We start from the raw sequence: 27,439 nt of genomic DNA, 5'->3' as shown, positions 1-27,439 counted from the left end.
ATGTAGTCTTCTGGGTGGGGTGTGTGTAACTACCACTCCTTCCCTCCCTCCCCTATTATTGGTCAGTACAGGGATGCCTGAGACCTCAGGCAGCCTCTTGCACACTTGTGATGGGTAAGTTTTTCTAAGGTATATACACAAATACAATAGAAACAGATACAGAGGGAAAGCTTCTTAGGAAACTTGATTTTTCCATAACTGTACAGCTTTCAAGATCTGACCTGACTCTCTTGTTCTCCCTCATGTCAATTTAGTTCTGTAGCTGTGGTATAAAGGCAAGTTTAGGAATAGCAGTACAGAAACTTGGGCTCTCCATGCTTTTTATGCTTTTTACAGGCACCTTTAGCATGGGAGAGGGTTTGATGTCTTCCTTAGCACTAATGACTGCTGCCTTCTTGCTCCCACAGCTCAACTTTCTTGGGTCTTTTATATTGTGCTCTTTGAAAGGAAGAAGACTGACATAAAGATTGTGAACTAGGAAGGATGGCCAAGCCTGGCTTATAGTAAGTATGACCTACTTTTTGTAAAGTTCACATAATTTAGACTTTATGCACATAAAATTCCATTCCAATCACTTCCCTTCTTTTACATTAATCAATGCCAGCAACTCATTAACTGAGACTTTATATAACAAACCATCATGCCTGGATGATGGAAAGATTGGTAAGAATATCATTTTCAGTTTTGCACCTTTATGGAATTATAACTACCAGTAGATTAAGGAAGAATGCTGTTGCCTAGCCATTAGTCACTGCTTTGCTGCGTGCAGTGGTCAGACTTCTGATCACCAAGCCAGGTGGGTGGGAATATGGTGTCCTTGCTTCACTATTAGGAACAAAAGGGTATATTGGCCATTAAGAAGTTCAAAGTCCAAGGGGCGGCCAGGTGGCTCAGAGATTAAGAGCACTGCCTCCAGTGTTGGGATGACCTGGAGATCGAATCCCGGGCTCAGACACTCAGCACCACACCCAGAAATAACTGGCCGTGTAACCTTGAGCAAGTTACTTAACCCTGATTGCTTAAAAAAAAAAAGTTCTCAGTCTTTGTGGGGTAAAGTTTTGATGTGTGGTAATAAGGATAATGGACAGTTCCTAGACAATTCAGAAGTTCTCATATCCCCCCAGATCTGTTAACTTTAGGTTCTGTGGGACAATTGTAGAAACATCCTGGAGGGACTTTGGGAGAGGGGAAGACTGTTTGAAAGATATCCTCCCCTGAAGCTCTTAATCATTTTGGTATATGGAAAAGAAGAGGTTGATTGTACCAGGAAGAGATTGTACCAGGTGACCTTTCTGGATTTTGTTGTTGGAGTGGGTTGTGGAGCTGTCTTGTCAGGACGTTTAGTCCAGGAGAACAAGATGGTGCTTATTAGCAGTTGCTCATTTTTGAATTTAGAAAAAAGTACTCTTTGTTTTTTATGTAATAAATGATATACTTATTTTTGGCTTCAAGGTCTTTTACTGGTTACTACCACTTGCTTATTCTTCAGCTACTTGTGTCTATACTTTATTTGTTGATATTTTCTTAGATTTCAAGTTTCTTATTTTTCTTTACTTTTTTAAACAATCTTTTCCCTCTTCTCCCCCTCTACCATCTTGACGTATTACCTTATAGATCTTAAATTCTCTTAGTTGCTTTATTTACTAGAAGTTGGTTATATCAAAATTGATAGGTTTCATAATACTGAGCCCAAACCTTTCTGCCATCCATTTTAAAAATCAACATCTATTTTTCATCTCTTACCCCATTAGCTCCAGAAATGATTCTGGTGCTCTGTGTCTGTGTTCTAGGTTTTTGCCATCCTTAGAAATACATTGATACCAGTACTTTTAGTCTACCATAGAAGCCCTATCAAAATTAATATTTTTAAATGATTTTTTATAATTTGGGATTTGTTTAATATGTTGCTAACTATTAAGGGATTAATGTCAGCTTGTAGGGAGGACTGTAGTGGAGTACTCAAGAGAACAGTCTTTACCCCTGGGCTGTTTAATTTTTTGCCAATAACTTGATGCCAAACTTTGAGATGAAAGGAAACTAAAGAGTGACTGCTAACACACATTGGATAACAGAGTCAAGCTTAAAAAAAAAAATCTCATTAGGCTTGAATGATGGGAACAAACCAAATGAGATGAAATTTAATTGGGGAAAAATATAAAGTTTTCCTCTCAGTTTCAAAAACTCAGCTTCACAAGTATAGGGCAGAGATAATGTGGCTGGACAACCAAAAAACCGGAGGTTTTCGTGGCCTCCAAACTCTAGCTGAGTCTTGTGTGGTTCCCTCCCACCCTCTTCCCACATCCACATCCATAAGGTGATGTCCAGAACAAAGGAGGATGGACCCTGCAGTTGTGCCCTTGTACTCTGCCCTTGTCAGACTTGATTGGGAGCACCGTGTTCAGGTCTGGGCACCACCTTGAAGAAGGGCATGGATAAACTGGAGCATGTGCAGAAGAGGTCAGTCAGACTGTGCCACCTGGCCCTCATTTGAAAGAATGGGGCCTGCTTGGCCTGAACCACAGAAGACTCGGGGATGACACAATAGCTCTTTCCAAGTATTTGAAGGGCCTTACTGTACAAGAAGGATTCTGGGACCTCTTCTGCTTGGCTTCAGACAACAGAACAAGGAAGAATTTGGGGAAGTTACAGTATGCAGTGTTAGCATATGTATGTTGTGCTGTAGAGAAGCTTCCTGCATTCGAGATATCCAGAGGAGGAATGAACTTGTTGGAGAGCATTGAATTTTCCCACTCAGAAGTCCATAAGCAAAAAACTGCAAGGCCAATTGTTAAAGAAGTACAAGAGATTCTTGGTCAGGTTCCAGTTGGACTCTTTTGCCTTGGACAATCCCTTCCAGTTTTTGGCATCTGTGTTTATGATATGTCAGCTCTAAGTGTCCTTACTTTCCTTTCTTGATCTGATCTCTTTTTTTTTTTTTGTCAAGGTAAGGGCAGCCTCTATTTTGAGATTTAGCCTTGGTACCTAGTAATTATTTTGTGTGAGGTTAATCAGTTTTAGAAGTGACATAAAGAGTTCTCAGTGCTTTCTGAAAACTGGTTGTTTTTTAAAAAAAAATCACTTTTATCTTCATTTCACATTATCTTCATTTCTCTGCCTTCTTATCTCTGCCCTCATGTGTATGTGTATGTATGTGAAATTAATTTCTTATACAATTGTCTTTTGATGGATGCTAAGAAATGTTCTCTTTTTCCTAACAACAGGTCTCATAGTAGCAGCTTGCTTGATGGAAATCCCTCCCAGGGTTCCATAGGGAAGAATACGAACTGCACTCCACTCCTTCCTCCAAATTGACACTTAGAAGCCTTGTAACTTGATCTAGCTGCAGTTAGGCTACTCACATTTCCTTTAACTTCTGAGGATTGATTTTTTTTTTCAAGAATAAGAAAGCAGCTGAACTTATTTTTTCTTTGCTTACAAAGTTCAGCTTTCTGATTCCGAATGTAGAAGGTGATTTTATGTGGAGTAGATAAAGGGGAGAATGTACATTTCTAGTAAGATAACAGAATTTATTGTGAAAGGAACATTTTCCCTGCAGATTGAATAGGAACAAGATGTTGGACCACCATCTAGGGTGGAGATTTATTTAGTTGGTCAGCTTCAGATGAACCCTGTTCTGTACCTCTGATGAGTATGCCAGCATCTGTTCTTTTTCCCTTGTGTGTGATTGGACAATTCTCCTCAGATTTCATGTGTTCTTGGCTCTTGGGTTAATTCAGTTATGCAGGGTCTACATGGCAACGAGAAAGCCCAAAGGCTCTTTTCTTGAAGCATGATTTTAGCACATCATTATGGATTTATAGGCTTTTAATATATATACACACACACCATTTTTTTTTTCCATTCGCTCTTTTCTTACAGTTGATTTGCGAAGTCACATAGTTTGGCAGCAGCAGGGCTCCATTTTTCATAGGATTTTTTGGCCTGAAAGGGTTACTGTTCACATTTCCTGTGTAATTCCCTCTGATCTTGCTGGGCTATAATTACTTTCTTGATGTTAAACATTCCCAGGCTCCTATAACCTTCTAGCCTGCTTGCAGTGGCCAAGTTTGTCCCAGGTGATCATGTGGGCGAACCTCCTGTTTTCAAGGATAGAAATCTCTCCTTCTTCCTGTGTAAGATAGACTAAAAGCTGATTCCTATGCATTTCAGCCCCAGAAGAAATCTCTTAAAGGGAAAAAATACATAAGTTTACAGTTTTTTAAAGTCAGATTTAGCAGCCAAACTGTTGTTAAATCACCTCCACGGATTTTCAAATTCACTGAATCCCAACTGAATGAATCCCAGTGATAAATTAAAGATTATCTTTTTTCCTTTTTTGAATACATTTGAACAAATGGAGTATGAATCTAAAAGGTCAGATTTCAACTGTAGGGATATCAGGTATTTTTGCCCACATAATTGGCAAATCATTTTAAGCTGCTTTATGAAGTTATTTATCTAAAATTACAAGTTTTTTAATTCATTTATATTCTCTGCAGAAGGAGGATTTAAAAAAAAATTCTGCATTTTTCTCCCCTTTTGGGAAAAGTACAGTATAATTTTATTTTGCTAGTTAAACATTTTGTTAAACATTTTATGATACAAAACCAAGTTAGAAATAGACATGTTCTTTTTCTTAGAGTTTTGAAGTTAATTCTATGCCATTAAGATGAATAAGAATTAGGGGCGGCCAGGTGGCTCAGCGAGTAAGAGCACCGGCCCCAGTGTCAGGATGACCTGGGGATCGAATCCGGGCCCAGATACTTAGCACCACACCCAGAAATAACTGGCCATTACTTAACCCCAATTGATTTAAAAAAAAAAAAAAGATGAATAAGAATTGTCAGGTTGTCAAAAGTAGAAGTTTTTTTTTTTGAATGAATGAAAAAGCATTTAAATGCATACTATTTACCAAGCCCTGTGCTAAGTGCTTGGGATATAAATATGAAAAACAAAGCTTATCCCTGGTCTCAAGGAATTTATATTTTTCTTTTTTTAACCTCCTCCAATTATTTGTTTTTGCATTCTTTTTAAATTTTGAGTTCCAAATTCCCTTCCTCTCATCCCTTCCCTATCTACTAGGAAGGCCGGCAATATGATATCAGTTATACATGTGAAATCATGTAAAACATTTCCATATTAGCCATATTGAAAAAAAAAAACAAGAAAAAAATTAAGTGAGAAAGTTATATTTCATTTTGCTCTGGAAGTAGATAGCATTTTTTTAAAATCATAAATTCATTGAAATTGTCTTGGATCATCGAAGGATCAGAGAAAGCAAAGCTTTTTACAGTTTATCATCATTATAACATTGCTGTTACTCTGCACAATGATTTCCCAGTTTATCTAACTTCACTTCAGTTCATATAGGTCTTAACCATGTTTTCCCCCCCTTTTTTTTTTTGGCAGGAGCTGGGTGGGGGGAGGCGAGGCAATCGGGGTTAAATGACTTGTCCAAGGTCATATAGCTAGTTGTGTCAAGTGTGTGAGGTAAAATTTGAACTCAGGTCCTTCTGACTCTAGGGTTGGTGCTTTATTAACTGCACCACCTAGCTGCCCCTACCGGGTTTTTTCTGAAAGCACCCATGTCATCATTTCCCACAGCACATTAGTACTCCATCACAATCATGTGCCACAACTTGTTTAGCTTTTCCCCAATTGAAGAGCATCCTGTTGATTTCTAATTGTTTGCTACCACTGCAAAAAGAGCTGCTATAAATATTGTTGTGCAAATTAGGTCCTTTTCCTTTTTTTTTTCCTAAAATCTCTTTGGAATACAGAACTAGTCATCATATTGCTGGGTCAAAAGGTATGCACAATTTTATAGACCTTTGGGCCTACTTCCACATTGTTCTCCAGAATGGGTGGACCAGGGTACTACTCTACCAGCAGTTCATTATTTTACCTATTTTTCCCTTATCCCCTCCAGCATTTGTCATGCTAGATTTTTAAATTTTCATTATCTATGGTACTGTATAGCAAAATTTAGTTTCCTTGATTATCCCTTTTTATTTAGATTTATTTTTGTGGTTGCTTTGTCTGAGATCATGATTGCTACCTTTCCTTATTTATTTCAGCTGAAGCATAATAGATTCTGCTTCAGCCTTTTATTTTTAACTCTTTGTATGCCTGTTTCAAGTGTGTCTGTTATAAACAACATATTGTTGGATTCTGGTTTCTATTCCATTTTATGGGTTACCTGCTTTCATTTTATGGGTTAGCTCATTCCATTCACATCGACAGTTACTATTATTTTGTTTTCCCTCCATCCATTTTTTTTGTTTCTTTTTCTCTCTTTCTTTTTATCCTGTCCTTTCTCAAAAGCCTACTTTGTTTCTAACCGTTGTCTCCCTTAATCTGCCCTCTCTTTTATCATTTCCCCTTCCCCCTTTTTTATTCCCCTCTGTGATAGTAATGGCAATTAAAGATTCTTGTCATTACTATCACACCCTCCTATTTTCCTGTTGGGTGAGTTCCATTTCTATACACAACCAGTTTTTAAAATTAATTCCAATGAAACTGAGGTTCAAGCATTGTCCCCTCCTTGCCCCTTCCCATCTTCCTTGCATGCCTCTTTTATGTGAAAAAAATTTCCCCTTCTTACTTGTCCCTTCCCCCTTTTCCCAGTGCATCTTTCTTTCTTCCTCCTTTATTTTTTGGAGATCATTCCAATATAATTGATTCACATTCCTGCCCTCTGTCTGTGTAAACTTCTTCCAACTTCCCTGATTATTATTATAAAGTTCTTAGGAGTTACATGTATCATCTTCCCATATAGAACATAAACAGTTTAACTTTATTGAGACCCTTATGATTGATTACTCTTTCATGTTTACTTTTTCTGTGCTTCTCTTGAATCTTCTGAGTGTCATATTTTCTATCCAGCTCTGGTCTTTTCATCAGGAATTCTTGAAAGTTCTCTCTTTCTTTTTTTCTTTTATTTTTTTTTCAAATGCTTTATTAACTTCTGATTTACATCATTCATTTCTGCCAGATTTTGAGTTACAAATTTTCTCCACGTTTTTCCCCTACCTACCACCCCAAAATAGCAGTCCCACAGGATATCCCCTCCTACAATCCGCTCTCTCCCATATTTTCTTCCATACCCCTTTCGACTTTTCCAGTGGATCTCTATGCCCCAGTGCCTGTATATCTTATTTCCCAATTATATGTAAAATAGTATTAATAATAGTATATATATTTGAGTATTTTATTTTAAAACTTTGAATTCCAGATTCATTCCCTTCCTCCCTTGTCTCCCACCTTTATTGGGAAGATAAGGAGTTCAGTATAGGTTGTACATGTGTGTCTAATGCAAAACAGTAACATAATAGATATATTGTAAAAGACTGATTATATTTCCCTCCCTCCTATCCCACCTCTCACTTGTTCTATTCTCTACTTTGATCCCATCCCTCTTCTAAAGTGGGTTCTCCCAAATTCCCTCCCTCTTAGCCTGCCCTCCCTTCCATCATCCCCCCTCTCGTCCCCTTCCCCCCCTACTCTTCTGGAGGGTGAGATACCCTATTTAGTGTGTATTTCATTCCCTCCTCAAGCCAAATTCAATGGGAATAAGGTTGACCCATTCCCTTTTGCCTTCCTATTCTTCCCTTCCATTGTAACCATTTTCCCTTGCCTCTTCTATATGAGATAGTTTACCCCATTCTGTCTCTCCCCTTCTCCTCTCATTATATTCATCTCTTACCTCTTAATTTCACCTTTTAAGTATCATCCCTTCCTGTTAAATTGGTCCTGTGCCCTCTATCTATGTATACCTGTAAACATATATATGTACACATTCACATATGTATCCATATGCCTATATACCCTCATATATAGACATATATATATATATATATATATATATTTATATTCCCTTCAACTACTGAGAAAAGTTTCATCAGTTACAATTATTGCTTTTCCATGTAGGAATGTTAATAGTTCAACTTTGATAAGTTCCTTATGATTTGTTTTCCCTGTTTACCTTCTCATGCTTCTCTTGCTTCTTGTATCTGAATGTCAAATTTTCTATTCAACTCTGGTTTTTTCAGCAAGAATGCTTGAAAGTCCTCTATTCCACTGAATGACCATATTTTCCCCTGAAACATGATGCTCAGTTTTGCTGGGTAGGTGACTCTTGGTTTTAATCCCAGCTCCTTTGACCTCTGGAATATCATATTCCAAGCCCTTTGATCCTGCAGCGTAGAAGCTGCCAGATCCTGTGTTATCCTGATTGTGTTTCCACAATATTCAAATTGTTTCTTCCTGGCTGCTTGTAATATTCTCTCCTTAATCTGGGAATTCCAGAACCTGACTATAATATTCCTAGGAGTTTTCTTTTTGGGATCTTTTTCAGGGGGTGATCAGTGGATTCTTTCAACCTCTATTTTGCCCTCTCGTTCTAAAACATCAGGGCAGTTTTCTTTGAGAACTTCCTGGAGGATGATTTCTAGGTTCTTACTTTGGTCCTGGCTTTCAGGTAGTCCAATAATTTTAAAATTATCTCTCCTGGATCTATTTTCCAGGTCAGTGGTTTTTCCCATGAGATATTTCACATTGCCTTCTATTCTTTTATTTGCTTGGATCTGTTTAATAGCATCTTGATTTCTCATAAAGTCATTAGCTTCCATTTGCTCCAATCTAATTCTGAAGCAATGATTCTCCTCATTGAGCTTTTGAGATTCTTTTTTCATCTGGCAAATTCAGCTTTTTAAGGCATTCTTCTCCTCATTGCCTTTTTGAGCCTCTTTTGCCATTTGAGTTAGTCTGTTTTTTAAGGTGTTATTTTCCTGAGTCAGGCTGTTGACTCTCATTTTGAATTTTCTTGCATTGTTCTCATTTGTCTTTCCAATTTTTCCTCCACTTCTCTTATCTGCTTCTTCAGGTCCTCTATGGCCTGTAACTAGCTTGTATTTTCCTTTGAAACTTTTGGTGCAGGAGTTCTGACTTCACTGTCTTCCTCCTGTTCCATGCTTTGCTTCTTTTTGTCCCCAAAATAGGAGAGTGTAATGTTGGAATCTTCTGTCTGCTTTGTTTCCTTTGCCTGGTCATGTCACCCCTCACTCACTTGACTCCTGGGCTTTTTGCCACAGTAAGACTCTGCCACCAGACAGGGGAGCTTTCGTCCCAAACGCTGGGGTTTTCTCAGCTGCTGGAGGTATTAGATGGGTGCCGTCTCTGAGGCCTCCACATGCTCTGGCAAGCTGGACACACACCCCAGGACCTCCACCCTAGACTGCAATCCAGATCCAAGCAGGTTAAAGCAAGAGCAATTACCCCTCAGACTGGTGCTTAGTCCCCTACACTCTGCAGGCCAGGAGCTGAAACTGCCAGGTGGCGCTGGCAGGCTGTGCTGGTGTCTCAGTAGCTTCTCGCCCCGGGGGCAGAAGCCACGTACTCCCACTTACTGGGTCCCAAAGTCCAGACTGCACTGACCTCTCACTTTGTCCTTCGCATCTATGTGTTGATAAATCTGGAAATGGACACAGCTGCTGCTGATCTGTAGTCCCTCAGGCTGGTGGCTGGTCAGGCCCGCCCTGGGGCTAAAGCCTTGGTGTGGGTCTGGGCTCGGCTCCCAGAGCACTGCTCTGGCTGATTCCTTCCGGCCTGCCAGGCTGTCCTCAGCGGGAGGTTAGCGTCTCTGTGTCGTTTTATGGGTTCTGCAGCTCCAAAGTTTGTTTAGAGTCCCCTTTTTACATGGATTGGGAAAGGTGTAAGCCGGAGCCAGTGGAGGTATTGCTTCTATTCTGCCATCTTGACTCCGCCCTCTCTTTCATTATATGTTCATTTTTTCCTCCAGAAGAATTATACTCAGTTTTGCTGGGTAGGAGATGCTTGGTTGTGATCCTAGCTTCTTTGCCCTCCAGAATACCATATGCCAAATTTCTGATCCTTTAATGTTCAATGAAGTGTTCAATGGATGATTTCAATTTCTATTTTACCCTCTGGATCTATAATATCAGTGCAGTTTTCCTCAATAATTTCTTGAAATATGATGTGTATGCTCTTTTTTTAAAAAATGCTTTATTAACTTCTGATTTACATCATTCGTTTCCACCAGATTTTGAGTTACAAATTTTCTCCCCGTTTTCCCCCCACCTATCCCCCCAAAACAGCAGTCCCACAGGATATCCCCATATTTTCTCCCATACCCGTTTTGACTTTTCCAGTGGATCTCTATGCCTCAGTGCCTGTATATCTTATTTCTTAATTACATGTAAGATGGTATTAATAATAGTTAGTACACACACACACACACACACACACACATATATTTGAATATTTGATTTTAAAACTTTCAATTCCAGATTCATTCCCTTCCCCCCCTGCCACCCACCCCCACTGGGTAGACAAGCAGTTCAGTATAGGTTGTACATGTGCGGCTAATGCAAAACAATAACATAGTAGATATATTGTAAAAGACTGACTATATTTCCCTCCCTCCTATCTCACCTCCCAGTTGTTCTATTCTCTACTTTGATCCTGTCCCTTTTCAAAAGTGCGTGCTTCCAACTTCCCTCCCCCCCAGCCTGCCCTCCCTTCCATCATCCCCCCTGTCATCCCCTTCCCCCCCCATTCTCCTGGAGGGTGAGATCCCATATTTAGTGTTTATTTCCCTCCCTCCTCAAGCCAGATTCAACAGGAATAAGGTTGACCCATTCCCTTTTGCCTTCCTATTCTTCCCCTCCATTGTAACCATTTTCCCTTGCCTCTTCTGTATGAGATAGTTTGCCCCACTCTGTCTCTCCCCATCTCCTCTCATTATATTCCTCTCACCTCTTAATTTCACCTTTTAAGTATCATCCCTTCCTGTTAAATTGGTCCTGTGCCCTCTATCTATGTATACCTGTAAACGTATATACACACATTCACATATGTATTCATATGCCAGCATACCCTCATATAAAGACATATATATATATATATATATATTTCTAATCCCTTCAACTACTGAGAAAAGTTTCATAAGTTACAATTATTGTTTTTCCATGTAGGAATGTTAATAGTTCAACTCTGATAAGTTCCTTATGATTTCTTTTCCCTGTTTACCTTCTCATGCTTCTCTTGCTTCTTGTATCTGAATGTCAAATTTTCTATTCAACTCTGGTTTTTTCAGCAAGAATGCTTGAAAGTCCTCTATTCCACTGAATGACCATATTTTCCCCTGAAACATGATACTCAGTTTTGCTGGGTAGGTGACTCTTCGTTTTAATCCCAGCTCCCTTGACCTCTGGAATATCACATTCCAAGCCCTTCGATCCCTCAGTGTAGAAGCTGCCAGATCCTGGGTTATCCTGATTGTGTTTCCACAATATTCAAATTGTTTCTTCCTGGCTGCTTGTAATATTCTCTCCTTAATCTGGGAATTCCGGAACCTGACTATAATATTCCTAGGAGTTTTCTTTTTGGGATCTTTTTCAGGAGATGATCAGTGGATTCTTTCAACCTCTATTTTGCCCTCTCATTCTAAAACATCAGGGCAGTTTTCTTTGAGAACTTCCTGGAGCATGCTTTCTAGGTTCTTACTTTGGTCCTGGCTTTCAGGTAGTCCAATAATTTTTAAATTACCTCTCCTGGATCTATTTTCCAGGTCAGTGGTTTTTCCCTTGAGATATTTCACATTGCCTTCTATTCTTTCATTTGTTTGGATCTGTTTAAAAGCATCTTGATTTCTCATAAAGTCATTAGCTTCCATTTGCTCCAATCTAATTCTGAAGCAATGATTCTCCTCAGTGAGCTTTTGAGATTCTTTTTCCATCTGGCAAATTCGACTTTTTAAGGCATTCTTTTCCTCATTGCCTTTTTGTGCCTCCTTTGTCATTTGAGTCAGTCTGTTTTTTAAGGTATTATTTTCTTCAGTCAGGCTGTTGACTCTCATTTCATAATTTTCTTGCATTGTTCTCATTTCTCTTCCCAGTTTTTCCTCCACTTCTCTTATCTGCTTCTTAAGGTCCTCTATGGCCTGTAACCAGCTTGTATTTTGCTTTGAAGCTTTTGGTGCAGGAGTTCTGACTTCAATGTTTTCCTCCTGTTCCATGCCTTGCTCCTTCTTATCCCCAAAATAGGAGTGTAATGTTGGAATCTTCTGTCTGCTTTGTTTCCTTTGCCTGCTCATTTTGCCACTCAATTATTTGACTTTTGGGCTTTTTGTCACAGTAGGACTCTGCCACCAGACAGGGGAGTTTGCGTGCCAGGCACTGTGCTGGCTGTTAGGGATACAGAGGTAGAGTGAAAGAGGTCTCCCTAAGGGAGCTTGTGTTCTGTCTGGGTAGAGAGAAAATAGAGTCATGGGTTTTTTGTGTTTTGTTATTTTGTGGGAGGAAGGTATTAGCACCTGAAGTGGTGTTATTTGACATTTTTTAACGTCAAACAATTAGCTTATTTTGTTGAGTGCATTTTAAATGTGAATGGATATGAAGTGGCAAATCATGGACTTTTTTTTTCAGGGAAAAAGGAGGATAAGCTGTATACTGCAGAGAATTTAAGCGATAGCATAAGGCAATGTATAATTATACATGTATAAGTGCATCAGAAGAAGTAGGGGCAATTTAGCACCTCAGAGGAGAGAGAGGAACTTTCGGGGTTACAGGGAAGAGTAGTGAGAGAAAGTTTCATGGACAGATGCCTGAGAATAACTAGAATTTTGGATAAACAATATCGAAGAGGGTAGGTTAATATAATGTTTGCATCATTATGGGTTCTCATTTATCTTCTGTTCCCTACAGTGCTGATGGAATGTTCCATTAAAGGGCTTCCAGGTAGGTACTTTCCTTCACTGGGGCCTTTTCTTTCCTTCAGTAGAATCTTACAGATTGATTCCCACTCTAATAGAGTATCCTTTTTTTACTACCAGAAGGATTATTTTGATAAAATTCTGATGAGATTTCTTGCTTGAGAGGAGTGTGACAGAGGCCAGACAAAGCTAGTGTATGACATCAACTTGGTAGTGCCAACCCAGTCCAATCTCAGAAACAGATTCTGTTTTCAAAGGCCATTGCTGAGCCTTAACCAAATACTGGTAAGTGAAGTAATGTGTTACAGAACCATGCTTTCTACTTTGCCAGGACATAAGTGACTTTAATCACTATAGAAAAAGTGACTAACTTCATAGCTAATTGGTTAATAGGTTTTCTTAAAGTTTACATAGACAACATTATCATTATGAGGGGTGCATCCAATGGAGAAGATACATCTCTGTTAGCTTTTGTTGTAAAAAAACAAATTGTTGATTACATCATTACTTTTTACTGCTGGATCTTTTGCTTCTAAGTTTTTGGGGGTTGGGGGTGGCGTGGGGAAGGGAAAAAGGCTTCCGAAAACCCAATTACACAGTGAGCACTGAAAGTGGTGATGCTGGAACTTTCTCCTGTTGCCATGGTGAATCAAGAGGAGGCTATATATTCAAGCTTAGGCACCGTATGAAGAAGGAATGCTTTTATAACACCCCATTCCACTCTGGTGGAGGACGTGGCTTTAAAAAACATTGTAAACACAAGTAGTGAATAGCATGTGTGTATGTCAACACATTAAAAATGTGCACGATAGTAAAATGTGCTGAAAGCCTATTCTGCTTAGTGGTCAGATAGTATATAAAGCCTCTCTCAGAAGCAACTACATGTCACACAATGTACCTTTAAATGGGTCAGTTTTAAAATGAGCCATTCAATACCAAAGAGTCCAGCCATTGACCTTCAATCTGAATCTTGAGCGTCTACTTCTAAGAAAACGAAGGCAGTTATTTCAACTTGAGTCTCGAGATTTATTTCAAAGGATTCTTATTTTCTTATTTATGATCCTGTCTTTAATTCAACATGAGAAGGGGGAATAAGGTCTTAAGTACCTTTTTGAAAAGAAGCACCTCACAATATCTGAATGATCATTCTAATGATTAATATTCTCTGCTGTTAAAAGGCCCTTCACAATCTGGTCCTAGTCTACCTTTCTACCCTCATCAGACATTACTCTCTCTCCCACCAAACTGGCCTTCTCTTTGTTCCTCACACATAACATCTCCCTTCTGTACCTTTGCTTTGGCCATTTCAGGTGCCTGGAATGCAGTCATTCAATAAACATTTATTAAGCACCTACTAAGTGCTGTGCTAAGCTCTGGGGATATAAAGAGACAAAAAAGACAATTCCTGCCCTCATGGAACTTAGAGTCTAATGGGAAAGAAAATGTGCAAACAAATAAATACAAAGAAAACTATATGCAGGATAAATAAGAAGTAAAGGAAAACACTGAGATTAAGAGGGGTTCAGGAAGTGTTCTTGTAGAAGACAGGATTTTAGTTGGGGCCTAAAGGAAGCCAGGGAGGTCAGTAGTCGGAATGGAGGAGGGAAACTATTCCAGGCATGGGACACAGTCAGAGAGAATGCCTAGAACCAAGAGATGGCGTGTCTCATTTATGGAACAACCAGAAGGCCAGTATTACTGAATCAAAGAGTATATGGTGGGGAATAAGGTATAAGAAGCCTGGAAAAGGAAGAGAGTCCGTGGTTATGAAGCGCTTTGAATGCTAAACAGAACATGTTGTATTTGCTCCTGGAGGCAATAGGAACCACTGGAATTTTGAGTAGGGGGGTGACTTGACTGGATCTAAGCTTTAGGAAAATCACTTCAGTGGTTGAATGAGGATGGATTGGAATGGGGAGACTTAAGGCAGGTCGATCCACCAGCAGACTATTACTGTATTCCAGCTGTGACATCATGGTGATGAGGGCCTGCACCAGAGGGGTGACAGTGTCAGAGGAGAGAAAGGGACACATTTGAGAGATGTTGCAAAGAGAAAATTGACAGACCTTGGCAATACCTTGGATTTGGTGGCTGAAAGATAGTGAGGAATCCAGGATGATTCCTAAATTGTGAGCCTGAGGGATTGGGAAGATGGTGTTGTCCTTTGTAGGAATAGGGAAGGTAGGAGAGGGGGAGGTTTTGGGGGAAAGATAATGAGTTCTGTCTTGGACATATTGAGTTTAAGATGTCTACTGAAAATCTACTGAAAATTTTAAGATGTCTACTGAAAATCAAGTTCAGTATGTCTGAAATGCAGTTAGAAATGTGAAATTGGAGGTCAGTAGAGAGATTGGGGCAGGAAAGGCAGATTTGAGGATCATTAGCATAAAGATGGTAATAAATACATGGGAACTGATGAGATCACCAAATGAAGTAAGTATAGTGGGAGAAGAGAAGAGGCCATAGGACAGAGCCCTGAAGGACACCTATGATTAGAGGGTTTGATCTGGGAGAAAATCCAACAAAGGAGACAGAGAAAGAGCAGTTAGATAGGTAGGAGGGAAATCAGGAGAGAGTAGTTTCCCAGAAAAATTAGAGAGACTAGGGTATTGAGAGAACAATCAACAATGTCCAAGAAAAGGCCGTTCCGTTTGGGAACTAAGATTTTTGGTAACTTTGGACAGAGAAGTTTCCTCCTAGAGTTCCTCTTTTCAGATACAACTCAAACATTACTTTCATGAAGTCTTTCAGCCTACCTCTCTCCCTTGCATATATTTGTATTTATTCAGTGTATATTTATATATGTACTTATTTTTCCCATTAAAGTATAAGTGTGTTTGTGTGTGTGTGTGTGTATGTATGTATGCCAAGCACTGTGTTAGGCACTGAGGATGTAAGTACATTGTAGGTGCTTAATGAATACTTGTCAATTGATGGAGCTGTATAATTTGGCTTGGTAGTATAACATTTCGCATTATAAAGGAAATTATGAAATAAATTGTTAATTCATATTACAACTAAAAACAATAAGCTTAACAGGAAAAATGACTTGATTGCAATAATTTAACACAAAGTTCTTATATTTGGATAATTTTGTATTATGGTGTAACAGCAAGCACCCCAGCGTTCCCAGGGTGGCTGCTAGCACAGGTTCTTGGATCTGCTTTGTTAAAGGAAAGCAACTCAAAATGGGTTAACAAGCTTACTTTAATCAGTCAGACGTATATCATTTACCTTGTTCAGGGGAAAAGGTCAGCACCCCGAACTTCAAAGCATACAGGCAGAATTATCAAGACAGAAACAGATCAAGTAGACAGATTTCCAAACTGTCCAACCATTACATCCATACCCAGTCAACATCTGGGTTTCCACATCTGGGTTTTTCAAAGCCAGGGGACTCTCAACAACGGCTTCCCAGAATTCAGATCAAATCACAGAACACTTCTCAAAGTGAGCCCCCCAAAACAAAGCCTCACATCAGGGCTTATATAGCCTTCTCCTGGCTCAGAGAATGTAACAATCTTATTGACTCACTGGCCAATCAAGAAGTATCTACTGAAAAACAAGCCTCCCACCCCAGGCTTCAGGTGCACTTTTGCCTAGAGGCAGGGAAGATCTTCCAAATTTGCATTCCCATTACATTCGGCCCCAAGATCTTTCATGCCCATAGCATAGACAATTTACTTTTGAATTAGCACTAAACATCTCTTAAGTCACATTTTCAAGGTACCGAACTAAAGTTAGCAAAGTGGCCACTGGGCCTTAAACAAATACAAAGTACATATTCAGTTCAAAACAAGAGTTCAAATAAAGTTGGGGGGGGGGGGGCGGTGTCCTTCCCCTCACACAGCTCCAGCCCCTGCTTCCAACTACAGAGAGGGGGCTGGGCAACAAAACCAACAAGGCAGGGTCCTTGGGGGTCCAAGGCACTTCAGCCCACCCACCATAGTTACAAGTCCATCCTCCCCCTGGGTCCCAAACTGTGGGATGCAGCCAGGAAACACATTCAGTGCCCCTGCTTTGCTGCTCAGTTCTTATCTTTTCCTGTGGCTGAATTCCGAACTCCTGGGCTCCTTCTCCCTTTAGCCTGGGGGCAGGGAAGATCTTCCAAATTTGCATTCCCATTACATTCGGCCCCAAGATCTTTCATGCCCATAGCATAGACAATTTACTTTTGAATTAGCACTAAACATCTCTTAGGTCACATTTTCAAGGTACAGAACTAAAGTTAGGAAAGTGGCCACTGGGCCTTAAACAAATACAAAGTACATAGCATATCACTTCAGTTGAAAACTAGAGTTCCTGTGGTAGCTGGCGGTGGTGGCGATGGCGGCAGCAACAGCAGAGGCAGCGGCAGCGCGAAGCCCTTTTTGAGTTAGCCAAAATTTCTGCTAAGGACTCCTGCTGAGGACTGCCAGGGGCCGGAGCTGCTGGGAGCGCGCTTCCCGGACGCTGGGTGGTTGCTGTGAGTGGGGAGAGGAGGATCTTTGCCTGAGGTAGCCTGTTCTGTTTTAAAGGCTTGGAAATGTGGGTGCTTTCTACTTTATCTACCTGTGCCAATGTCATAACTACTCTGATGGCTTTCACTTTCTGGTTTTGGGACTCAGTCTTTTGGTATCTTAATAAATTTTCTAGTTTATTCCCCCATATGGCAAGCATGATGTATTTTGTGATGGATAATTATATCAGCATATCTGTAATCTCCATAGGCATTGTGAATATGGCATTGCTGATACATATGGTTTTCTTATAATTTAACAGGGAAGTAGACGAATGTGCCTATTCACTTATAAAGGTACAGATTTTTTTTAACAAATGGATATACAAATTTATACAACAAAATTTAGCTTAAATGTATCCAAAATAATAAGATCAATGATTTTATAAGACCAAGGTATATTACTCAGTCTTCAAAGACCAATAAAAAGGCAGATTTCTTAAGTTTATTTTTCTAAATATGTGTTTCAATCTGGAGGTAGATCTAGTAGTCTCATCTTGAAGGTTTCAGTGAGGCCTTAAAACTAGTTGCTGTTAAGGAGCTCTTGGCAGTTATTTCTTTTGAAAGTCGTTTTCATGTAGTACAAACTTTCTTGAGGTTAGCTTGCATGATCAGAGATTGATTGGCATCCAACTATGACTCATTACTCTTGTTAGTGATGGATTCTTTTCCACCATGACTCAAAATGGGAACATTTTAATCACTTGGAAACAACCAGCTTTCTTTAAGGGTTTTGGGTTGCCTGAATTTAGAGAACAATTTGACTTTCAGCTACTTTGACCCTGGTAGAACAATTGCAAACTTGTTGAGAATTAGTGCCATCAGCAATGTTTAGCTCAGTTCTATAAGACTTTTCCTTAATTTTTGCTCATACTAATGGACATTTACTCCTCTATAAATATTTGAAATGTTGATAGGATGGGAAGGTCAGCTTAGCTAAAATATATATTCTCTTTTGCATTCCAGAAATATAGGCATATTAAAAATACCCATAACTTTTCTTCATGTACTCCCAATTTAATTGGGAGTATTTTCATATATCTTAGTATTCATTGTCAAGAAGTGGTCATGTACTACAAAGTATATTTTACTCTCTTATCTCTAGGGTGAATCTAAACTTTCTTTTCTCATCAATGGATTCTGTGCATCTGTTAAGAAGTGGTTTTCAAAAATTTGGTGTATCATCTTTGTTCAATTAAACTTTGAAAAATTTTTATTGCATAATTAGTGGTCTACATGGGGACTCCTGTACAAAGATTCCTCTAGTATTATACCTGGGGCAGTAGCCAATCTGTTACTCACTCTGCATTGTCCTATAGATTAGAATGTAAGGAAAGTTCTGACCCAGTTTTTAGTAATCTGGTGTAACTCTGAATATGACTTGGGTCAGTTTCCTTGCTCCTTGGGAATCAGCATAGCCACATTAATTTTGCTGATGGATTCTAATACAATTTACCTTGAGAACCTAGGAAGACCAGAGCATATGGGGCTTCTGTAATTATTACATCTCCAAACCTACTAAGCCAGGAAATAACTGACATTTATATAAAATTTTAAAGTTGCAAAGCTTTTTATGTTCTTGTCTCATTTTTTCATCATTTTACAGATAAGTAGGTTCTGTGACTTTCCCATGGTAACCTAATGTAAAGTATTGGACTAAATCTTTTTTTGACAGATTGTTTTCCAGCTTTCACAGCTATTTTAATCCAATAGGAAGTTTTTCTGAAGTAACTTGTGTTTTTTGCTTTATTGAACACTGGATTATTGATTCAATTTCAATTCAGTAAACATTTATTAATCACTTACTATGTACCAGGCATTGTGCCAAGCATTGGGGATACAAATGAGAGAAAGATAGCCCCTGCCCTCAAATGGGGGAAATTCAACACACAAAAGGAAGCTGGGGGAGGAGGGTGGCACAAAGGGAAGACACCAGGGGGTAACTGGCTTGGGAACATCTTGTTCTGGGGAGTCAAAACCAGGCAAGATGGAAAGTGGAGTGAGCTGGCAAGTTCAGGTTTTGCCCTCTATAAAGGAAGGTTTTGGGTGGAGTTGAGTGCTCTACCCTCCAGTCAGAGGGGAAAGGAGGCTGAGGGAAGTGGGAAAGACTGAGTTAAGCAGCTTGGTGATAAGATCTGGAGTGATCAGCTTATCCTGGGCCAGGTACTTTGTTCTGTGCCATCAAAACCCACTGAATAGGAAAGGTGAAAACTTCTCAGCCCATAAGGTTTCTTGTGGGAGGGAGCAGGCTGGAGTTTAGGCTTCCCCCTTCCCCTTTTTTTACTACTGCCACATCAGCATTAAGCTGCCTTTTGGAGTCTTTCAACCTCTACCCTTGTTTGCCACACCATTATCAGCATTAGGCCTCCAGCCTTGCTTTCCACCTTCCCCCTCCCTCACTTTAGCATTTGCCAGATAAGGACTTGAACAATACCCTGTTTCCCTGACCGACTCCCAGCCACTGGGCGATAGTGGCAGGCTTCTTTGTTCCTTATCATTGGAGGAGATTTCAAGCTCAGATTGTAAGCCCGCCTCCCAGCCAATGGGAGAAGGGATGGGGGTTGGGGGGGGCCTTGACTGCATTAGGGTATAAATTCTTGTTCTGTCTTCTATAACAGGCCTCATTCTGCTGGTTCATACTGGTGGAAGGATACCCTCTTCTCTCGAGAATTTAATAAAACTTCCTGTTCTTTCCTCAAGACACCTCTGACTTTTGATTTTTTGGGGGGTCCCCTGTAATGGGAATGCAAATTTGGAAGATCTTCCCTGCCTCTAGGCTAAAGTGCACCTGAAGCCTGGGGTGGGAGGCTTGTTTTTCAGTAGATACTTTTTGATTGGCCAGTGGGTCAATAAGGTTGTTACATTCTCTGAGCCAGGAGAAAGCTATATAAGCCCTGATGTGTAGCTTTGTTTTGCGGACTCAGTTTGAGAAGTGTTCTGTGATTTGATCTGAATTCTGGGAAGCCGTTGTTGAAAGTCCCCCGGCTTTGAAAAACCCAGATGTGGAAACCCAGATGTTGACTGGGTATGGATGTAATGGTTGGACAGTTTGGAAATCTGTCTACTTGATCTGTTTCTGTCTTGATAATTCTGCCTGTATGCTTTGAAGTTCGGGGTGCTGACCTTTTTCCCCTGAACAAGGTAAACGATATATGTCTGACTGATTAAAGTAAGCTTGTTAACCCATTTTGAGTTGCTTTCCTTTATCAAAGCAGATCCAAGAACCTGTATGGGCAGCAAACCCTGAGGACGTGCTTGGGGTGCTTGCTGCTACATCCCCATACCCCATGTACCAGCAGAGCTACAGATGGAAAGTGGAGAGTTCCATTCTGATATTCCCTTTTACCTACTGAATACCAAAAGGTTTTGAAGACTTCTGCTTTATAATATAATTGAAAGTCTGGAAGTGCTATTTCCCTTTTCATCCCTATCTCTTTTATTTCTCTTGATATCATAGATCTAGTACTTTTCCAATGAGTTTCGTTATTTATTTCTGTAAAGTATCTTTTTGATAATTTGATTAGCTTTTAAACCCTAAATTAACTTTGGGTATTATATTGTCATTTTTATTATTTTGTCTCAGCCTCACCATGAGCACTGAATTCCTCTAACTATTTAAATTATCCTTTTTTTCTTTTAAGAATACTTTGAAGTTAAAACTATACAAATATTTTGTATACTCTGGTAGGTGGATATCGAAATATTTTATTTATTTTGTAGTTATTTGCAATGAGATTTCCCTTTATATTGTTGATTCTTGGATTTTGTTATTGTCATACAGAAATGCTCTTGATTTTTGAAATTCCAGGGCCAGACCTAGCTTTGTAAGGAAATATTTACAAATAATTTGAACTATCCACATCTAGATTGGGCTTCCTGAGCAATTATTGGTCAGCTTTCTCATGGTCTTCTAGCAAAATCTTTACCAGTTTTCAGGTATTACTGTAAAAGGGATTTTTTTTTTTTTTTGCTTTTTGGAAGGCCTAAGGTAGGGCAATTGGTGTTAAGTGACTTGCCCAAGGTTACAGGCTAGTAAGTGTTAAGTATCTGAGAGCAGATTTGAACTCAGGTCCTCCTAACTCCAGGGCCAGTACTCTATTTGTTGCACCACCTAGCCACCCCAGTAAAAGGGATTCTTATTCAGATATCAGCTGGACTAAATGGCCTCTGAGGCTTCTTTTAACCATGAGATTCTGTGGTTCTAGACGGTGCTTTTTAAAAAATGTGACTTTTGACTCTAGTACCCAGTGAATTTGTACTTTAGACTGTAATAAATTTTTGAAATGCCACGAAAAATGCAAAGTGCTTTAAAAGAGCAACTGTACAATTTATATATATTTATATGGCTTTGTGTAGTGTCTAACTCATTTTTAGGTAATCACTAAATACATAATGAAATCAGTGTGTTGTAGTAGAAAGATTGCTGGACTTGGAAAGAGAAGAGACCTTGGTTTCCTTATCTGCAAAGTGGGGATAAGAATAGTAATCAAATCTACCTCACGGGATGATTGTGAAGACCACATGAGAAAATGTGTGTATTTTGTAAACTGTAAGGCCCTATATGCATGTCAGATACTGCTATTCTTATTAAAATTAGAGGACTGGACTAGGTGATTACTAAGTCTCTTTTGGCTATAAAATTCCACAATTTTCCAAATATAATAATATCTACCAACTCACTTTCAGATGTTAGGGAAGTAAGTACTGCAAGGCTGACCACTGTTAAAGAGTGCCAGGCAATTGCTAGTGTTAGCCACACTGCATCACCCCCGATCCCTTCCATTAGTTCTTCATTCTTTCCATCATTTGAGACATGCAATTTAAGTAGTTTTTACTCTTTGAGAATTATTTCCAATATTGGAAGTGTAATGACCCCAGACTGTTTACCTCAGTATTATGTAATAATACATCATGTTGTTGTTAGCCCTTCACTCTCTGATATTGGGTCAGAATAGAGTGTGCCTGTGGCTGATCAGTCCAGTATGAGCTCAGAAGGCTCCACCACAGGTTTGAACTTTGGGATGAAGATGTCTCTAGATTTGCGCATCTCACTTTTCCTTTGTGCTACCACAGTTCTGCTTTGATCATCAAGCATAGTGCCTTCTTTGAGGTTCTATGCCAGTGTCTCCCATGTCTCACAATCAGTACTACAGTTCTTCAGAGAAACCTTGAGAGTATCCTTGTGCCACTTCTTCAGACCTTTGTGTGAGTACTTGCCTTATGTGAATTCTCTGTAAAATAGTCTTTTAGATAACTGGGCATTTGGCATTCGGGCTACATCGCCAGTGGAGAGTTGCACTCTGCAGTAGAATTTGAATGCTTGGCAGTTCAGCTGGAGAAAGGACCTCAGTGTTCGGTATCTTATCTTGCCAGGTATTCTTCAGAATCTTTCAAAGACAATTCAAATGAAAGCAGTTCAGTTTTCTGGCATGGCACTAGTATACTGTCCAGGTTTCATAGGCATACAACAATGAATTAACCACGATGGCTCTAGACCTTAGACTATGTCATTGTAAGGGGAGGAGACAGGCAGGACGTGAGAGTGGTGAGGCTGATGTTTGGCTCAGAGTGCTGGACTGATCTTAGACTTATCTTCTCTAAGCTAAACTTTTGTATTCAATGGAAGCTGAGGCCTCAAGTTAAGAAGACTGTCAGGAGACTCAATATGAACAGATTAGAGAGCTTCTCCTTGTGTAAACACTGTATTGCTGACCTGGAGGGAAAGCTGAGTCAGAACACAGTTAACAGTGGAGCAGAAAAGGAGTGGGCATCTTTCAGAGACTTGGTATGCAACATTGCATTTACTCCTCTGGTCCAGAACACTTGCAGGCATCGAGATTGGTTTGTTGAAAATGATGGGGAAATTTATTTATTTATTTTATCAAGCAATTGGGGTTAAGTAACTTGCTCAAGGTTACACGGCCAGTTATTTCTGGGTGTGGTGCTAAATATCTGAGCCCGGATCCAATCCCCAGGTCATCCTGACTCTGGAGCTGGTGCTCTTACTCGCTGTGCTACCTGGCCGCCCCTCGATGGGGAAATTTAGTAGCTGCTACACTAGCAGGACAGTTCATCCATCTATAAAAAGACAGTATTTAATTCTGTCAAAAGTAAAAAAAACTTAGATTATTGAGCCAGGATTCTTGGCTCAATAAGAAGGCATATGACATTGAGTTTTATGTTGATAAGAACAATTCAAAGCACTTCTGTGATGCCCTGAAGACTGTTTATGGACCAGCAACCTCTGGCACAGCTCAGCTACTCAATGCTGATCCAGGAATCACATTGATTAATGATAAGGACATGATCCTGGCTGAATACTTCCATAGTGTTCTCAACAGACCATCATCAACCAATTTTGAAGCCATTGACCATATTATAACTCAGGTTGAAATAATACATATAGGCCACATAAATCACTACTAATTTGCCTTGTGTATATGAAGATGAAAATATTTATTTCCTGTCCTTTTGAGTTTTTCCAGTAGTGGTGATGGAGTCAAACTGATTCTCTAAATGATCAAATAAGAAAGGGAAGACTTCCTATTTAAATGTCTCTTGATAGAATGTTGCCTTGGAGTCACAAAAATCTAAGTTTGAGTCCTTCCTTACACATTTAGTAGCTTTGTGACCCTGGACAAGTCAGTTAACCTCTCTGAATCTTGTTCTTATCTGTGAAATAGGGATAGTGACAACATCAAACTCGAAAGGTTGTTGGGGCACTCAAATGAAATGCTGTGTGTGAAAGCACTTCATAAAACTTATGGGGGTGGCTAGGTGGTGCAGTGAATAGAGCACCAGCCCTGGAGTCAGGAGGGACTGAGTTCAAATCTGGCCTCAGACACTTGACACAATTACTAACCATGTGATTAGGGCGGCCAGGTAGCACAGCGAGTAAGAGCACCAGCCCCAGAGTCGGGATAACCTGGGGGATCGAATCCGGGCTCAGATACTTAGCACCACACCCAGAAATAACTGGCTTTGTAACCTTGAGCAAGTTACTTAACCCCAATTACTTAAAAAAAAAAAGACTTCTGCTACTAAATAGTTGTTAATTATTACTATTATTGCTTTTATGTAAGGGTGCTCTAAGGAATCTGGCCCATGAGGTGTTGACTGCACTGGGTTTAGGAGTCTGGAGGCTTGGATACAAGCTGCAGCACAGTCACCAGCCCACTTATTGATACAGGTAAGTTGATTTACTTCTCAGAACCTTACCTGCCTGCCACATTTGTCAGCTCACTCATAGGATTGTTTTGAGATAAATGAGATGATTTATATAAGATATCACTTTTAAAACAAGCATAATCAAGTTCTTTTATTCAGTACCCATTTGTTGAATATTTACTTTGCTTAAATATTCAGTTTTATGTTTGAGTGGCTGTAATGAATGTCAGAGATCTGTGATTTTGAGGTTAGGATCATGGGAACCCCTACCCAAACAAATGCCATTTGTCCTCTAACTTTGTAGGTAAGACTTAGGACATTTAAAAACCAGAGCTTAAGTAGTTTGCTAAGTTAGTTAACTAACTAAGTTTGGTTAGTAATTAAGATAGTATTTGAACTAAGGCTCCTTGTGTCCACTGGTCACTGTTGCACTGAGGTTAATGCTTTTGGGAAAATTAGATCTATTTTCCTTTAGTGGTGTGTGCAGTAAGGTAGGAATTCATAGTGTCATAGATGAAGGTAGAAGAGATCTTAGAGCCCTTCCAGGAAAGCTCATTTCATAGCTGAGGAAGCCATGGCCACTAAGAAGTCTCAGGCTTCTGAAATCTGTTTTGGACTTAGTTGGTGTCCTAAAATTTTTCGTCACTAAAAAGAATTTTTTTGAAACTTCGCCATTACTAAAGTGGGAAAAGAATGGGTATATATTGAATTAGAAATGAGTGTTTCTTTGAATTGAGTAATGAGTGAAATGCTTTTTTTCAGTGGTCTTGTCACTCCTGTTTCTGGTCACAGTAAGAGCAACACCATTGGGTCTTTAAACTGGTTAGTTAGGATTTGGGGCTTATATGAATTTTGGTAAATTGATATATCATTATGGGAGTGTGTCTGTAAAAAACATGCTCTTCAGGAGAGCCCTGAAAACATGCATTATTAGGACTGTTCTTCCAGATGCTAGAATGTCTTGGTAAACACCAAAATTCTTCAAGTAAAAATTGGGCTTTGTTATTCTGTAGAAATAAACCATTTTTGACAATCTGAAATTCCTAACCTTGAAATTAATTTTTTTTACTTTGGGCTGTCACATTTTGCAGTTCACTTAAGGGGACTTTGCATTAGACCTAGAAAGCTTGGCTCTTATGATACAGTTTTATGAGTGTAGGCACCAGGAAACCTGGTTGTTTCCCTCCTGGAAACCGTCTAGTTCTGCAGCATGGATAGAAGAACATTCTACCTTAGTCAGAAACTGGGTGAAAAAACATATAATGATAGTAAGGGTTCTCATCTCAGTATCACTTTAAAGGTAACACCAAAAGAATAATCTCTGATTTATAAAGGAACCTACTGGTTTAGAAAAATGAAATGATTTTCCCAAAGCTCCACAGCCAGAGTGTTACAGATGGGATTTGAACACAGGTTTTCAGCCCTTCTTCAAGCTGCATCCTGCTGCCTCCCCTGAAGCTATTGTGAGGGGCCTTGGCTCCAGTCCAGGGACTGAAGGTTCTGGGACTTTTTAGTAGCAGCTTGGTGTGTAGGGATACTGAAAGTGGTCCTTAAGGTCATTTCTTACTAAAACACAGAGAGGTTTGAGTCGATAAATTAATCCTTATGGGCCCTTAAGTTACAAACAAATAAATATCTTTAGGATATTTGGTAAGGGCAGCTGGCAAAAGAGAGCTGTAGGAGACAGGAGGCAATTCAACAATGGGATTGAAATAAATGATGAACAGCTGTAGCCAGACAGGAGACGTGGAGCCTGGACAGTCAGATGCAGAATGTGGGAGTCCTTGTCTTCCAGGGAACTTGTGGCTCTGCAGAGTGAATTCTTAAGGATGGGAAAAAGGTGGCAAATAAGGGCTTCCATGAACATTCCCCAGGGATTAGATGTTTGCTAAGTAACTAGCCCCTCAGGAAAATGGTGGCTGAGAACTCCCAGGAAAATGACCTCCATGATCGAACAGGCTCCAAATGCATATGTAGCCAGCTGCTTGGAGGGAGGTCCATGCTATCAGTATGGGACAGTTGTTTATAAAGCATGATCTGGTCATTACCATACAAAAATAAAACCAGGTCTAAGGACGGCGAAAGGGCCAACAAGGAGTGAAAACTGGCCGAACAAAGGCAAGTTGTGAACGTAAGATAGATAATTTTAGGTGTGAAGGAGCAGAGTACACTTAGCAACTCCCCCAAATCTGATTCATCTCTTGGCATATTTGGAGTACGTGTCTGTTTATCATCTAAATCTGTGATTTGATTTTGGTCTAAAGCTAGGATTTTATTGACATAAAGAATCAAGTGAGGAAACTCCCTCTTCTAGTGCAGATCAGAAAGTGCCTGTACTTCAGTCTAGAGACAAGTAGGACACTAAGAAGTGAAGAGACATGCCCAGGATCATACAGCCACGATGTGTCAGAAGCTTGAACTTCCATCCTCTGAACTCCCAGGCTCGCTCTTTGTTTATCTACTATGTCATAGTCCTTTCTGTGTAGTTATGCTTCTGCTTAGCTGGAGGCCAGGCCTATCATAACCTCAGTCACCTGGAACATAGCCACAAAGCTACGAGTTCATAGAGAAAGATTTTGAGGGATGTGAAAAATTGCTGTTACATACTCCATGCATTTATTCCCTGGTAACATGGAGCCACTCTCAAGTGAGACTCCAGTGGCTTAAAATTTTGTGTAAAATTAAGCTGTTGAAGGGACTTTAGTTTAGGGGCAGATAATCTTCCACATCTCAATAGTCCCTGAAGTCACCACTTTATTACAGCATAGTACAATTATTACTGTTCATGGTGATGCCCTGGATCATCAAGACAAAGTTAAATTATGTTCAGTGTACTCTGTTTAATAAGGCATGCCCTAATGCAATACATTTTAGAAAGAACTCCCTCAAGAAAGTCTAAAATAAAATGGTATGTCGGTTATCTGGAAATAGCACTGCTTTGTAATCTGTTGTATTTGATAAGACCTGGCAAATGAAACATTCCTACAGTTATATTGGGTGTAAGAATGTGTAAATCATTTCCCTGTGTTTTTCTCTTCTTC

General features: G+C 39.7%; 2 protein-coding genes across 18 annotated transcripts in view; one reads left to right on the top strand and one right to left on the bottom strand.

Moving 5' to 3' along the window:
- ZEB1 (zinc finger E-box binding homeobox 1) overlaps nt 1–20,518 on the bottom strand; it is a 552,334-nt gene extending 531,816 nt beyond the window's left edge. For both annotated transcript variants that reach the window (XM_069086426.1, XM_069086431.1), the window contains exon 1: nt 20,515–20,518. The gene's annotated coding sequence lies outside the window, so the exon portion shown is untranslated. The remainder of the gene's footprint in view (nt 1–20,514) is intronic.
- ZNF438 (zinc finger protein 438) overlaps nt 1–27,439 on the top strand; it is a 208,611-nt gene that overhangs the window by 39,252 nt on the left and 141,920 nt on the right. For 8 of the 16 annotated variants that reach the window (XR_011168032.1, XR_011168031.1, XR_011168034.1 and 5 more), the window contains 2 exons: nt 408–503; nt 24,314–24,420. The gene's annotated coding sequence lies outside the window, so the exon portion shown is untranslated. Of the gene's footprint in view, nt 1–407; nt 504–22,304; nt 22,437–22,481; nt 22,673–24,313; nt 24,421–27,439 lie in introns of those variants that run through there. The other 8 variants (XR_011168035.1, XM_069086442.1, XM_069086436.1 and 5 more) reach the window with 4 other exon arrangements.

Source organism: Petaurus breviceps, unplaced genomic scaffold, assembly GCF_028583685.1.
Source record: "Petaurus breviceps papuanus isolate PSGF00001 unplaced genomic scaffold, PetGlider_PUasm1.0 178, whole genome shotgun sequence".
NCBI lineage: Eukaryota > Metazoa > Chordata > Mammalia > Diprotodontia > Petauridae > Petaurus > Petaurus breviceps.
This window is presented reverse-complemented; position numbering and strand designations above follow the sequence as displayed.